Consider the following 16,375-nt stretch of genomic DNA (forward strand, 5'->3'; position numbering starts at 1 on the left):
TGTGTGAAGAAAGTGGTTACTTATGCATGCTCTCTCTCCCAAATTGAGATTTCCCAATATTATGAGGGTGAGATTAAAGGACAATCAACACCAACAGTAAAACACAAACAGTTTTACAGTAATAACAGTATATAATGCATCATGTTGTTCTTTCAGGCACAAATACTGTTTTTTTTATTAGAGCTTGCTGTTTGCTCTGGCTTTTTCAGCCAAAGTTCATCATTTATCTTATCTGATTTTGCATTCAGTGGAGACTTGGTGCATGGGGCATTATGGATCATTTGGTTTTGTGACTTGTAGCTTTTTGGGTGAGGGGAAAACATTGATACGTGATAAAGTCTTGTCTAGAATGTACAACAATGCTTTCAGTTTAGACAAGGTATCCTAGAGACCAAAGTTTCAGAGCAAACAAGAGCCAGAGCAATAGGTAGAGCCACCTGTGTTTTGGCTTGGACATCAAGCAAAACAGGTTCAGGATTCTGGATAGTGAACTGCAGTACAGGCCTAGAAGCTTGAAATGCAGGCAGAGTGAGTTCCTGGGTACTACGTAGAAGCACAAACAGAAGTAATTTTTTTAAACTTACTTTTAGGGTGCTGAATATCCCCAGAGCACAGGATCTTTCAGGAAGCATGCTTCTTTATCATTAACTCTTTTTTCATCCATTTCAGAGCCTCTGCCCCAAAAGGAAAAGAATGGTACAGACCAGTGCTGTCCAACCTCTGTGGTACCAATGGGCAGAATTTTTCTGGCCTATGTGGTGGAAGGCCGATAATGGAAGCCAGTTTTGACCACTCCCCTTTTTTAACTGCGCCCACTTCAAACCACACCCATGTTATTACAAGAGGTTTTAAGACCATACCCACACTAATGGTGGTAGCGCAGCAAAATCCCAAATGGTTGGTGCTCACTGTAGGGATATCACCCTTCATTAATATGTGAAAGAATTACATTATGTCACATTAAACCATACCCTTAAATCCATATGCCTCCCCTGTGGATAGCACAGAACCCCCCCGTCATATAATTACACACCTTAGGTACCATATAATGACTATTTCCAAATGTTAACAAACCCCTGCCAGGTTCACCTCCCACAGGCAGCAAAGGGCAGGCAGAGTATGGCACACACAGGCAGCAAAGTGCAAGCAGAGCATGGGACGCAAAGGCAGCAAAGGGCAGGCATCATATGGTACAAACAGGCAGAGTATGGCACACACTGCCAGCACAAGGCAGGCAGAGTATCGCCATATACACAGGCATCATAGGGCAGGCAGTACATACAGTGACACTGGCACTGCTCCTACAGTCAGTCTGAGGTGTGAACAGGTGAACAATGTGGGGGTAACAGTCTGACACTGAAGTTTAATCAATACAGGGGCTGTATGTATGAACAATGCATGGGGCCAGATAATCACAGTACTAATACCATTTATGCTTACACAAAGTAAGCAGTCACAGCAGCCAAACAGGTAGAGGGCCACACATGGGGGGGGGGCCTCTAGTTAGTTTGCATTTGAATGTAACCTGTGTGCTCACAAACTAACTGAACAGTTATGTCCCATGTGCCCCCCCCCCAGTTACTGACTAACTAAGAGGTTAGAGAGGTGAAAGCAGGAAGTAGTGTCCTGGCTATTATGTTAGACGTCTGCCCACTCCAGCCTTTATAGATTACATTTTTGCCTAACTATATTACAAATAGTTTTTATTTTATCCAGTTTCATTTTTACACCGAACTGTTCCTTGAAACAGCCAACAAGCCTGCTGATTCTCCTTTAAAGCTGAGGTCTTAATCCTGGGGATATAGCTTGGTCATTCTGTAAGGAACTAACATTGTTTACAGACCATCTAGGTAAAATGGGGGCTGGTGAAAGTCACATACATTAAAAGAGCATTGTGAGGACTATTACATTCATCCTATGCTATCATTCACCTACCATATTGCAGTTACTGTGGTGACTTATGCAACAATCCACTGGTCAAAATAGCAGATACCAGGCAAGTCTAGTAAAGGAGTTAAGAGTTGATTATTAAACCAGTAACTGGTAAAGCTAGTTACTGGTTTGTTGCTATAGGTTACTAGGCCTGGTGCAAATTGTTATGCCTTTTTACATTGCCACAGAGGTCAGGGTAGGTAGCAGGCAAATGCAGAATTAAAAGAACAAACCAAGGTCAGAATCAACAAATATTTAGATCAGCGCTGTCCAACTTCTATGGTACCGAGGGCCGCAATTTTTCTGGCCAACGCGGTAGAGGGCCGATAATGGAAGCCAGTTTGACCACTCCCCCTTTTTAAACCACACCCATGTTATCACAAGAGCTTTTAAGACAATGCCCATATCAATGGTGGTAGTGCAGCAAAACCCCAAATGGTTGGAGCTCACTGTAGGGATATCACCCTTCATTCATATGTGAAAGAATTATATTATGTCATATTAAGACACAACCTTAAGTCCCTATGCCTCCTCTTCCCCTGTGGATAGCACAGCAACCCCCAGCCCATAATTCAGGCAGAGTATGTGCCATACTCTGCCTCCTCTATGCTGCCTGTGTGTGCCATACTCTGCCTGCCCTACCCTGCCTGTGTGTGCCATACTCTGCCTGCCCTACCCTGCCTATGGGTGCCATACTCTCTCTGCCCTACCCTGCCTATGTGTGCCATACTCTCTCTGCCCTATGCTGCCTCTGTGTATGGCACATACAGACAGCATACACTGACACAATGCTGGCACTGCTCCTACAGTCTGTCTGAGGTGTGAACAGGGGAACAATGTGGGTGATTAGAGCTTGAGCCTGAGGTGTGAACACTGCGGGGGATGAACAATGCAGGGATTAAAAGATGTGAACAGTACAGGGGATAACATATTTAAACAATACAGGGGGATTACAGTCTAAATATGAGGTGTGAACCATGCAGGGGGCCAGTTAATCTCAGTACTGGTATAATTTAAAGCTTCCACAAAGGTAAGCCATCAAAGCAGCCAGACAGGTGGGGGCCACACAGAGGGGGATAGCTGGACAGCCCTGATTTAGATCAATGCAAGGACAGGGGCAGGAGTAAAAAACAATATACAGTAACTTTGCAAAGAGCTTAATGACCAAGTCTAAAGAAGGAGCAAGCTTATTGAATCTTATAAAAATTATTGGGAAATAATGCAGTAAATAATGTCAGTGTTCTGGTCACTGAAATTATTATCTTCGAATCATGTTCTGTTGTTACACATTCTTAGTGAATGCCCGATTGAAAACTGTTTTTTTAAGAATGAAAAATTGGATGTAATTCTAAGCAGCTTTTTATTACACTTTTCAACAAATTGTTCAATTGTATTAAAGTTATATAAATACAATAGCAATGGAAAGCAGTATTTTATTTTTCCTGGTTTTGGTTCTAAGAAAATTCTCTGCCTCCTGACGAAAGTCCCTATTGGGGATTGAAACGTTGAGGTCTGTAATGTTCCTTTTTCACATTTTGTAATAAAATTTACCTTTTTTTTCAAATAATTTAAATCCTGTGAGTGCTGACACTTTCTTGTTTTATTTTGTATGCTTGTAGTTAATTTGGCCAGATCAGTCGCACTTCCATTGTATTTGTATACTCTATTTAGCCTTGGAGTGCTCCCACAATTCTACTACATTTTTATAGAAGTTCTAATAGGCAAACAGTCACCTGCAGTACATTAATTGATGGTCTGGGGTGCTGGCAAGCCAAGTATTCGAAGTTTACATTTTCAGTTATATTTCAGTTATATTCTATATTCTTTTTTTTTAAAAATCAAATTTTTTTTGTGAGGCCAGTTTAGAATGAAAGCAGAAAAAAAGTCGGCACCATATTAAATGATTCATATGTAGTGATGCCAGCCTTGCACCCAGCAATAAGGAGACCTCTATAAGGCTAGAGGGCCATGGCAAGTGCCAAGGGGGTAACATTCATATTTTATAGTAATGTGTAATGTTCCACTAGATGGGGATAGGGAACTATAATACTAAAAATATGAGTGTAATTACAGGTAATGGCCAACAAGGGGAACTGAAGGGCATGAAATTCCCTGGAAAATCTCAGATAAGTTGAAGGGCCAAAAACAAGTATAACAAAAAAAAGATCGACCAAAGACCTTTTTTGGCTGGATGAATGACACCTGAAAGAAGCCTAAGGTCCAGTACTAGGTCAAGACGCACCAAGTGAAGTAGCTGAATAAAGTTTTAAAGAGTCTGAATATAAGCTATAGCAGGGTTAGCTGGTAGTTTTGTGTCAGCCCGAAAACCCATGGATCAGGTGGATTAAAGGAGAATGAAAGGCAAAGTCACTTGGGGGTGCCAAAATGTTAGGCATGCCTTGTACCCCAGGCTGGTGCCCCTGTTAGGAGAAAACAGCACCAGCCCGGGGTATCTGTAGCGAGCGCTTCCTCCTTTCTGCTTCGTTTTCCGGCAAATGCCAGTGGTCGGCGCATGCGCAGTACAGTGAAAAGCCGACTTTTCTGTTAAAGTTCGACTTTTCATTTTGTAATAAAAATCGAGTTTTAAGCAAGCCGCTGTGTCCGGTGCATTTGGAGCCCTTTTGCATATGCGTGATTTCGCCTTCCCCAGCTACAGGTTCGGGGCTCTGAGCACCTGAACCACTTCTGAACAACGGTGAGTTCTTTGCATTTAGGATTTCACATTGTGAGAGCTGATATGATGGTGTTGGGAATTTGACCTAGATCAACTGTGAGACAGATCCGGGGTTTATACACCCAGATCTCTCTTTTGTATTTGGTACGTTTTATTTACTTGATTTCCTGACATCTGAGACATTTAGGTTAAATTAATTGAGCCATTTCTAAGTTTAGGTTACTACCATTTCTTAGTTTGTAGTTTAAAGTTCGACTTTTCACTCTACTGCGCATGCGCGCAGGAAGGAGGAAGCGCTGCAGCTATCCCGGGCTGGTGCTGTTCTCTCCGAACAATCAAAGTGGAATATATATATACAATTTAGCAGTAAATATTGCTCTTTTACATCCTTCAGCTTGAGCCACCATATTGTGATGGTTTGCTTGCTTCTTCAGAGATCACATGACCAGAAAAAATGGGGTGTAAAACACGGAACTGTGTCCATTAATTGGCTGATGTGACCTAACATTTATGTGTGCCATTTGTATGCACTGTGAATCTTATGATCCCTGGGGGCAGCCCCCAGTACTTAAAATTATTTAGATAAAGCAGGGTTTTACATATGAGCTGTTTTATGCAATATATGTTTATAGAGAACTACATTGCTTGGAGTATAGTTTTCCTTCAAGGCAAGAAGTCTTATGCACTTTTTGGAATGTTTCAGGACACCCGTATATGAACAAGTATTTGTTAATGTGTTGTTCGTTTATATACAGGGTCGCAGAAAAAAAATGTTAAATGGTTTAGCCTGCCACCGCTCCCCCTACTGTTTATGGTAGATTCGGATATGCTGGCTTCCTATTGGTTAGCCAGCACTCGAGTAGTAAGCACACAAAGCTGGGGCCTATAAAAGGAGCGTTCACCTGTCGCTGGAGTCATTCTTCATTGGACATTGTTGAAGGAGCAGCATCCTGAGATGACAGCCCACCCTCTCCCTAATTATATGTTATGTATTTGATATTGTTTTAATAAAAAAAAAAAGGGGGGGTATTGTTGTGGTTGTTAAGTTAACAATGGAGGTGTGATTTAAGCTTTGACTTACCTGATCTTATGTTGGCTGGTAACTTATTTTGTTGTTATAATATAATTTAAATGAATTAAACCTTTAACAATAAACAGCCACAGCCTTTTTCTCCACCAAGTTTATTGTATTTTGTGTGTTTTTTTATTGGGGGTGGTGCTGGCTACTATTCCCATATTTTAGAACCGGCTGCAGTGGTGTTAAATAAAATGTTTTGTTACTTGCAACCTCTGGTGACTTTGTCTGACTTTCCAGGCATGTGGCAAAGTAGTTATTTGAATTAGTGTGGAAATACATGGGGACCATGGGGTCCACCAGAGAATCTGATATTGAGGGCCCAATGGCCCACTCCTATAAACAATTGATGTAGTAAGTGAGAAGGGGCTAATACGATTTTCCTCTTGGCAATACTAGGCCTGAGCTTACTTGGAGGTGCTCTGACACACCATCCTGACCCTAGTCACTAAAGTGGCTCATATATTACTAAACTTACTCCCAAACTTAATCTGGTACCATGGTTAAGAGACCATGATATAGATTATTTTATTAGCTGAATATTCAGACTTGCCGTTCCTGGTATAGCGTCATTGTGTATGTTAATATTAACAGTGTCTGCTGATTTTACTGATAGTAATTAAGGGTAAGTACCAATTCTTACCACTGGATCTGTTTGGAAATGTCACATTCTGGCAGAATGGAATTAGAATCTGACTGGAATCACACATTTGCATCACATGATTGTAATGTGACTTGGCTGGCAATGCAATTTAATTTCACAAGGATGTGATTGCAACCCCTAAAGCTATGTCTGGGCAACTCTTGAGAAAATTGGTTCAACATTCAGTTTCCACACAAGGGTAGAACACATTTTCTTGTTTTTTATGCATTTCAAAAAATTTATAAATTGCACAATGTGGGCCCCAGAAAGACATTAAAGAAGAGAGTAATGCACATAGTATTATTACTGTCCTTATTTATATAGCTCCAACATGTTAGTTCTAGTAACAGTACCAGTAAATTAGTGTTTCCCTTATTATTTATATTTTGTCCCTCTTTGCCTTGCAGGAAACCATTGGGTAACCATTATCTTATAACAGTAAATAGCTGTAGAACACATGTGTCTCTTTATAAACCTAGCTGATCCTAGTTGTAGAATGGTTGTGTCAGTGTGTGATTGTGCAACATTCCAACATACCAGATTCACCTGGTGACAATGTGTCGGAGGAATGTAAAATGGACGGTGGTCATTTTGCTGCTAGGGAAACCACATATGTATATTAACAGGGAACAATGCTTAAAAAAAGTTCTCTCTCTATCCTTAGTATCCAACAGACCATTCATCTGAAGATTTTCTCGGCTCCTCAGTTCAGGGGGAGTGTTTAAAAGAGGATTCCATGTTTCTGTAATCACAGACCATAAAGAACCTAGAATCTGCAGTACCTCCTTAAACCAGCAGATCCCATGGATACACTGGATATTAAACCAGACAGAGAAATAGTGTGCTTGTACACAGAATTCATGTTTTCATCTACGTTTCATGAAAGCTTTGGCATAAATAGAATTTGTACATAATGGTTACTACACTGGATATTAAACCAGACAGAGAAATAGTGTGCTTGTACACAGAATTCATGTTTTCATCTACGTTTCATGATAGCTTTGGCATAAATAGAATTTGTACATAATGGTTACTTCACACAACACATGCTATAAATGTTTGTAGCACAATATTACTTATGACAATACTGTTTGCTCTAAAAATTAACTAGAAGTTAATGGAACCCAGAGCAAATTCATTAAAGGGGACCTGTCACCCTAAGACAGGGGTCGGGAACTTTTTTGGCTGAGAGAGCCATAAACACCACATATTTTAAAATCTAATTCCGTGAGAGCCATACAATATGTTTGGCCGTGGATGCTGTGGGGCAAGGTAGGGTGGGTCCCAAGGATACCGGATGTGATGCAGAGGAGGGCGTGGACTGCGCTCGGCGGATAGAAGACATGTTCTAAGGCTTAGAACACGTCTTCTATCCAACGAGCGCAGGGGCATGGTAGGGTGGGTCCCAAGGATGCCGGATGCAGATACGATGCAGAGGAGGGTGTGGCTTGCGCTCGGCGGATAGAAGACGTGTTCTAAGGCTTAGAACACATCTTCTATCCGCTGAGCGCAGGCCACGCCCCCATTATTTTTTTTATTAAAGATTTGGCAGCGAGCCAGATGCAGCCATCAAAAGAGCCACATCTGGCTCCCGAGCCATAGGTTCCCTACCCCTGCCCTAAGAAATAATTACAAATTGTTTTCTATTGTGTTTGTCAAGTAAAATAAACTTAAATTACACTATATAAATTATTTTAAACTTATTTCCTTCAGCCTTGGAATTCACAATTGCAGCAAGCAGGGCCGGCTCCATTTTGTGGACACTGTTATTAAGGCAAGCTGTGCCTCCTGCTAAAATCTTGTTTCTGTGCCAGTATGGGGGGGACCTGATGCCCATATCCATGCACTGGTTACACAATTAGATGGTGAGGAGGGAGGGGGAATGTGAGGAGTGCAGCATCATCTAAGAAGTTCTGAATTGAAAGTGAAAGTAACTGTCTGCCCCACCCCTATGCCTAAGGCATAGGGGTGGGGCAAGCAATATATGATTGACAGCTGGGACTTTTAAATGCTTATATAATGGGTATAGATGTGTTAATAAAAACATGACTTTGGGTTACATGTTTCATTTGAAAAGGGCTTTTATTATACAGCTTTTTATGTCTGGATGACAGGTCCCCTTTAAGGGCTTCCAAAAGGGTGGGGATCTGTTTTAAAAATTGTCAGGGCACCAGTGGGCCCTTTAAAATCCTTTCCCCATCCCAACATTCACAGGGTCCATACCTTCCAACTGTCCCGATTTTAACAGCTTAGCCCGCAATCCTGGATTCTTACTTCAAAAAAGATACAAAGTTTCTTAAACTTAATTAGCAAGTAGGCTTTTGTCAGAGAGCCCAGAATACACAACACTTGCACTTAGATACAATTGTAACTAATAAGATAAACAGGTCTCTTGGGGAGCTGAGACTTTCATCTTAAAGGACAATTTCACATTCATTAGCAAAAGCCTCCAGAAATGTGTTCAAACTTTACATAACCTGCCAAGTTTTGTAAAATGGGAGGAGGTATGAGAGTCTACTTCCCCTATGGCTTTGCCTCTGTTTAAATACAACAATCCCTGAAAGTCCAAATAAAATCATTAAAATTGCTGGCCTTTTACTTTGCTGTCTGTCATTGGTTTAAAATAGAAAATAACATTTTCCATGCATATGGCTACTGCTGCCTGGCCAAGGGGGCAAGTAAAACAAGAATGAAGTAGCAGCTCTTTATAAAAGCATTAGGCCAAGGTTTACTGCAGTCCTCCACTTTTGAGAAACTTTCAGCACAGTTAATGGTCAGAGCAATTGTAGTCCTGCATGCTCACTTTTGGCCATAGACCAGCACTGATTCAGCGTTTCCGGTGCAACATGGGAGCATAACTCAGATAATGCTGTCTTCAGTATCCCCATAAAATGCAGTGTCCCTATAAAGTGTCATGGTGGCAGCAGATTTAGGGGAACACTACCGTGAATGTCTCTCCTCTGGCCTAGTCCTTCCTTCTCTCCACAGTTCTTTGGAACATAATCTTTATTAATGAGAAGAACTGTCAGGCCTTTGGTACATGCAGCATTTTAATCACCACTGCTGTTACCAGTGACAATAGACATCACTACTTGCCAATTATTAATTCCAGTTGACTTGAACTGGAAATCTTATGGGTTTCCAAGCTCTTTGTCTTTGAGGCATATCTCTGTGCAAAAGAAATTAATTCTCAAAGATAAGTGGGCAGTTTGACTATTGCTACATATAGCAGAGCTCAGGCCAAAGTGCCCCATGTGGCTCTGCACTTACAGTGCTGTAAGTTCATGCAAGTATTTCCTATACCTCCAGGAAAACACTAAAATTTTACAAGGTAAAAAATTAAGCCCCTGTATTCAGATGTCAACAGATGACAATTCCCCTTCTCCATTGTTTCTAGCAATTGTACCAATGTATTGTATTTATGCCACAAGGAATGATGCCTCTTAGCTTACATTTCTACTAAAGACTGCAGGTGCTTTTATTTTTGGCACTCACATATTTATTTATTTTTATATATTTTCATGCTTTACGCACATCATTGTCTTACATGCATGCGATTAAATTATATTAACGGTATGGGATCCATTAACCGGAAACCTGTTATCCAGAAAGCTTTGAATTACTGGAAGGTAATTTCCCATAGATTCCATTTTAATCAAATAATTCAAACTTTAAAAATTGATTTCCTTTTTCTCTATAACAATAAAACAGTACCATGAACTTGAACCAAACTTATAATTCATCCTTATTGTTTGCAAAACAATTCTTCTGGGTGTATCCAGAAAACCCTGGGTCCCGAGCATTTTGTATAATAGGTCCAATTCCTGTATTTACATTTTTAGTTACCCTTTTGTTGTCACAGAGACACTTTTCTAGGAAAGGACTTCTTTTTCAGTGACTGCATGCTTTTGTGCTTTGTAGAAAATAAGCCATATTGGTTCCGTTTGGTGGTTTATTGCATTTGCTTCGTTTTTGCCATATTCAGTAGATGAGTTCTTCCTAAAACAAGGGAAAACTTTCCATTTGTTCTCCTTTTTAATGTTAAGCGATTTGCTGCAGTAATCTGAGTTTTGTGAAACTATTCATTCAATGCTAATCTCCTCAAGAATTCTTCTTCTAGGCCACAGTAGGGTTGATGATTATCTAGTTTTATGGGCGGGCAGAGGGTTAACCTCTTTCAGGGGAGAAAGATCTTGATTCAGATAGCTGGTTGTTTGGTATTGGTGATATTGTAGTAGTTGAGTCAGTTTTGATTTGTTTTTCCAAGGTGAATTATAATGTTTTTGTATTAGTAGGAATTGGTTCTGGTATCAGTATGTTTAATTACATACTACTTTTGCACTATAACCAGAAAGGTATTGACAGAGGTGGAGAGCAGCATTTAGCATTGTTTTTAAAACCACTATGGCAGAAAAATATCTCCTAAAATATCTCCTAAAATATCTCCTAAAAAAATTCTCCTAAAAGAGTTGCTCAAATATATACATTTTCATAAACAAGGGTTATTAGTTAAAAGATAAGTGGGATAATTTAATAAAACACATTAGGGAATATTTATTTGTGATCTCCAATGGAGAATGGCTTTCCCTGTTGTACAAATGCCCTGCTGTTGAAATGCAACACAAAGACCTGCGTCTACCCCCTTGAACAGAACACTGTCTGCATTCAGATGGTGTTCTATTAAAGACAGACAGGTGGGGAAGGCACTCGCCCTCCTGCTCCCTGACTTCTAGGTCATTCAGACACGCAAGTTAGGAAAATGGCAGAGGATGAGGCCACAGTGGGGCCCTGCTATAAAAAATGCCATCCCAACTACCACTCCTAAATACTTCTAGCTTTGGCATACCTTCTACTCCCAATTCACTGCATACACTCTTAAACTTCCCGCTCTCATTGCTGAAGAAATCCTTCATAACTCTAGCACCCCAAAGCTAATATCTGTGCCATACTCTGCCTGCCCTACGCTGCCTATGTGTGCCATACTCTGCCTTCCCTACTTTGCCATGTTTGACATACTCTGCCTTCCCTACATTGCCCATGTGTGCCATACTCTGCCTTCCCTACATTGCCCATGTGTGCCATACTCTGCCTTCCCTACATTGCCCATGTCTGCCATACTCTGCCTTCCCTACATTGCCCGTGTGTGCCATACTCAGCCTTCCCTACATTGCCCGTGTGTGCTATACTCTGCCTTCCCTACATTGCCCATGTCTGCCATACTCTGCCTTCCCTACATTGCCCGTGTGTGCCATACTCTGCCTTCCCTACATTGCCCATGTCTGCCATACTCTGCCTTCCCTACATTGCCCGTGTGTGCCATACTCTGCCTTCCCTACATTGCCCGTGTGTGCTATACTCTGCCTTCCCTACATTGCCTGTGTGTGTCATACTCTGCCTGCCCTATTTATATAATAATAAATAAACTTTATTTCACTGGGTGGTATCCCTGCAATGAGCACCAATTTGTTTATTATTTTGGTGTGCTAGCACCATTAATGTGGGTTTTGTCTTAAAAGCTCATGTGATAACATTGGTGTGGTTTGAAGTGGGTGTGGTTTGAAAAAGGGAGTGGTCAAAACAGGCTTCCATTATCGGCCCTCCACTACATAGGCCCTCTGTACCATGGAAGTTGGACAGCACTGGCTTACAGCCTGGCTACAACTGGTCACCAATGTGGCCCCACTCTTTAAACTTACATATGAGACAAGAGGTTAAGATAAGAAATTTGATAAGGTCTGGGGCACATGTGAAGTAGCCATGGCCCTCTTCTTTAGTGACCCCTCAGTTATGTTCCGTGCTTCTAGTCTTTGGTGAGTCATTATCGCTCCTACCACCTATGCTATTATACTCTTACTCATGTCAAATTGATATCTGCCTTTAGTTTCTGTTGTTAACTTTTGTTTTGTCTGTATGTTTAAAACAATAAAATGTACCTTTAATAAAATAAATAACTATTCCCTACATCTTTATCTTTAATTAAGGTCTCCCACACATCGGGGATGATGATTGGTATCATTTACATATACTGAAAATTCACCTCAGTCCTCAATACTCCTGGGACGCTCTACTTATAGACATTGTTCATGATAACAGAAAAAAGGTATATTAAAAGGAAAATGCAACTTTAAGTTCAGTGAGAATTATTATGTCATTTGTGCCAAATTTTAAATTACATGTTTATTTAGGAAGGGGTCCATTATAACCTTTCTGCTGATCCGTGACCTCTTTGCAAAGCACAATGACAGACACAGGATATAGCAGTTCATGAACATGGAATAAAGGAAGTTACATCAGAAGGGAAATGGAACATGTGTAGAACAAACACAGTAAATCAAAAAGATAAAAGTTATGTATTTAATATCCCAGTAATACAGCCACATGCCCTTAGCATCCTTACTAAGTTCTAATACTTGAGTGACTAGATTGTGGTCACAGTGTTCTGTCACAGGTCAGTCATCATGGCTGAAGTTAACATAAAATGAGTCGTAGATCAATCTGAGCCATGTCACGGTGCTATATCATTATCATGCTATTGTGTTAGGATGGCTTGCTAAGAATTCATACTATAAAACATGTTGCACATAATTAGAGTGATGAAAAGTGGCATCGCCATTTTAAAGACCACTGTGAGGCAAATTAGCAATCTTGTATACCAAAAATTAAGTCATTGCTTCCCTTATAAATCAGTGGATTATCTGGCAACACAGTGCTATAGGCCGCTTGATCTCCATTGGAAAAAGATAATAAATCAGAAGGTTGAAAACTGTTACATAGAGATGGTTAAGTTTTGCAGATGTTTCCACATATGTGAAGGAAACAAAAAAGAAAGGATTTTTAATGCATTTACATATAAAGCACTGTTACCCTGCACTGGTTAAAGATTGGCTAATTGTTTCAGCACTATTAGAGTATATAAATAACTTAAAAGCATTATTCAAAAAGCAGGCTCTATTTTGGAGCACACAACCTGCAGCTGTTCTTGAAAGTTCAGGGCATGGTGTTTTTGCACCTGAGAAGCAAGTTTAAGGCTAATGCCAACCTGAATACTTTCCCCCTGCAATAGACAGATTGTAAAATGATCCATATTTCTCACTGTTTAAGAAAACATAACAGGAACATAACAGGAACATAACAGATCACAGAGCAGTCCGGGCAGCACTAGGATGCAATATAAGTAACAGGCACAACTTAGTCTTATCAGACAGGTTCATATAAAAGATCAGAAAGGATATCTGGCAATGTAACCTGTAATCATTGTAGAGGAGGCAGGGCTAACTGCAGTTTTACCCAGAGAGGATGGTGAAAATGATTGAGGGCATACAGTATCCTGCTTATCAACTGCACTACATACAGAATTAAGGATACAGCATTGGTGCAGCTGTTCTATGAAAACTTATGGCACACTGTCACTGCCCTTACCAGAACCCTCTTTCTTGGCACTTACCTCAAAAGGGCTACTAAAAAAGAAAAGCATTTACACAAATGTGCTGTTCGGGATGAACAATGGACCAGAAGATGAAATTATCCCTGACAAATATGAAAGTTAATTATCTTTCATCTCTCCATATTTTCCACAAGAACTGGTGAAAGGTCATTGAACAGAGGAAAAACAATTGACTACATGTGGTTCCAAAGTGTAATGGAGAGCTCATCAACCTATTCACCTCATAGGTATTTGTAACGGCCCAGTAACATCTGGCAGAAGGCCTGGTTTTTGTATTCTGCTTGGTATAAAGGCACAAGGGAAGACATAATTCCATCATTTTTTGCTATTTAATTTAGAAATAATATTACATTTTGTTACACACTGTTAAACTCAGTGTGTTTTAACATGTATAATTTACTCATAATTGCATAAGAACTGGGGCTTTTAAACTTTTTTTCACACAGGCCTCACTTACTTGCATTTAACACAACGCTGCTGAAATAAAAATAAACAATCTTTTAGACTAAAATATCTAGTACACAATCTTAATTTAAGAGACATACAATATATGGAGAATAAGGACCCTACTAGGGCAGTGGTTGTTGCACTTTTTGGTTCAAGCTCCCCTTGGATGAACAACTTTGATTAGGGTCACCCTTAGCTCATAACAAATGTAGGAACCCATAGGGTTAAGCTGCCCCTATGGCTTTAAAACCTACCACTTCCTTATTTCTACTGTTACTGGGCAAAGACCCATGTATCTAGTTATTCTTTGCACTATGCCTTATTGGTTGCACTCTCCCAAAGAGGTGGGATATACTGGTGGCATCCTCTCTTACTATCCTCCCAGGTGTTTGCTATTTCTGCATGTGTGAGTATCTTGATTTATCCCTGCAATACTACAACTTGTCTTGGACAATAAAGAGTTACAGTTTGATACAAGAGCTCCTGGCGTCCATCTTATCAATTGATCTAAGCATTTACACCACACAGTGGCAGGGGAGGTTTAGTTCAGCAACATCCTCCAGTAGTTCCTTCCATATAGCAAAGGCCCATTCCAGAGAAAGAGAGTCGCTATGTACCCCATGCTCTACCAATAGCTGGTGTTTAACTGGTTTACAGCTAAATAGGGGTTACACAAAGTTAAAAATTATAGGGAAAAAACATTGCTATATTAGCCATGTACAGTGGCGATTCTGGGGCTGCTGCTGCCCCATCTCTCCTGCTCTGCGCTTAAAACTTTAGCATTGGAGTGAGTTCAGAGGGGGCTGCATCGCTAGCAGAGCTGAATTTTGTTTAAATGCAATTTTTTATTTGTGAGAGATGAAGTTATGTAGTCAAAGCATGCTTTTTATTTTGTAAGTGTGCATAATGGATATTAACAAAAATATGAACAGCAAAAGATTAATTGCACAGCAACATCTAAATTATTTTCCTTGTATTTATTTATCCTGCTGATACTTTTGATCTCTATGATGAATGGAAACATATTCATGGCCTATGATTGCAGTAAAAATCGAAGTCTTTACAGCATCATAAGTTGTCATATGAAAGATGCAGAGTTGTGAAGTGACTTGTATTCACAGGCCCCTCTAAATTTATCTATGAAGGTTGTCATTCATCCAGCTCACAGCAAGTCCAGTTGATTGGACTTATTACTATAGAGAGCCTTTAAACTTAATTTTTTAAAGAATACATCTATTTGGGGATTCTAGTAAAGTAAGTAGACCTGTCGCCGCCTTACGAGGAGCCGAGTAAGGAGCAGGAGCCCAAGAAGTCTATGGGGGCCGCTATGTATGAGGTACTCACTATGGGGGCAATTGGGGGGGTACTGTGTATGGGGGGCACTGTGTATGAAGGGCTACTGTGTATGGGGGGGCACTGTGTAAGGAGGGCTACTGTGTATGGGGGGCACTGTGTATGGGGGGGCACTGTGTATGTGGGGGCACTGTGTATGGGGGGCACTGTATGGGGGGGCACTGTGTAAGGAGGGCTACTGTGTATTGGGGGCACTGTATGGGGGGGGCACTGTGTAAGGAGGGCTACTGTGTATGGGGGCACTGTGTATGGGGGGCACTGTGTATGGGGGCACTGTGTATGGGGGCATTGTGTATGGAGGGGCACTGTGTATGTGGGGGCACTGTGTATGGGAGGGACACTGTGTAAGGAGGGCTACTGTGTATTGGGGGCACTGTATGGGGGGGCACTGTGTAAGGAGGGCTACTGTGTATGGGGGCACTATGTATGGGGGCACTGTGTATGGGGGCACTGTGTATGGAGGGTACTTTCTATGGGGTGCTGTCTATTGGGCCATGGGCACTATTTTAACTATTTTAAAAATGGGGTGTGGCCACAAAGTGGGCGTGGCCAAAAATTCTTTTTGTCCCTCTTTTCATTTTTCAAATGTTGGGAGGTATGCTACTTACTTTACTAGAATTGAATAAAGCAAAGCCCTGATTGGTTCCTGTTGCCAAACGCACTGACACTTGGCAGCTATATTCTTAGGATCCCTGTTAAGTTCACTACATATATGTGAAATGGAGCTTTAATATTCCTATTAATTTCAGTGGACTTGTGAATTTAAAACCGCCCACTCTATGCAGAATGTCCTGTGACCGCATAGGA

The sequence above is a fragment of the Xenopus tropicalis genome, chromosome 3 (assembly GCF_000004195.4).
Source record: "Xenopus tropicalis strain Nigerian chromosome 3, UCB_Xtro_10.0, whole genome shotgun sequence".
Taxonomy (NCBI): domain Eukaryota; kingdom Metazoa; phylum Chordata; class Amphibia; order Anura; family Pipidae; genus Xenopus; species Xenopus tropicalis.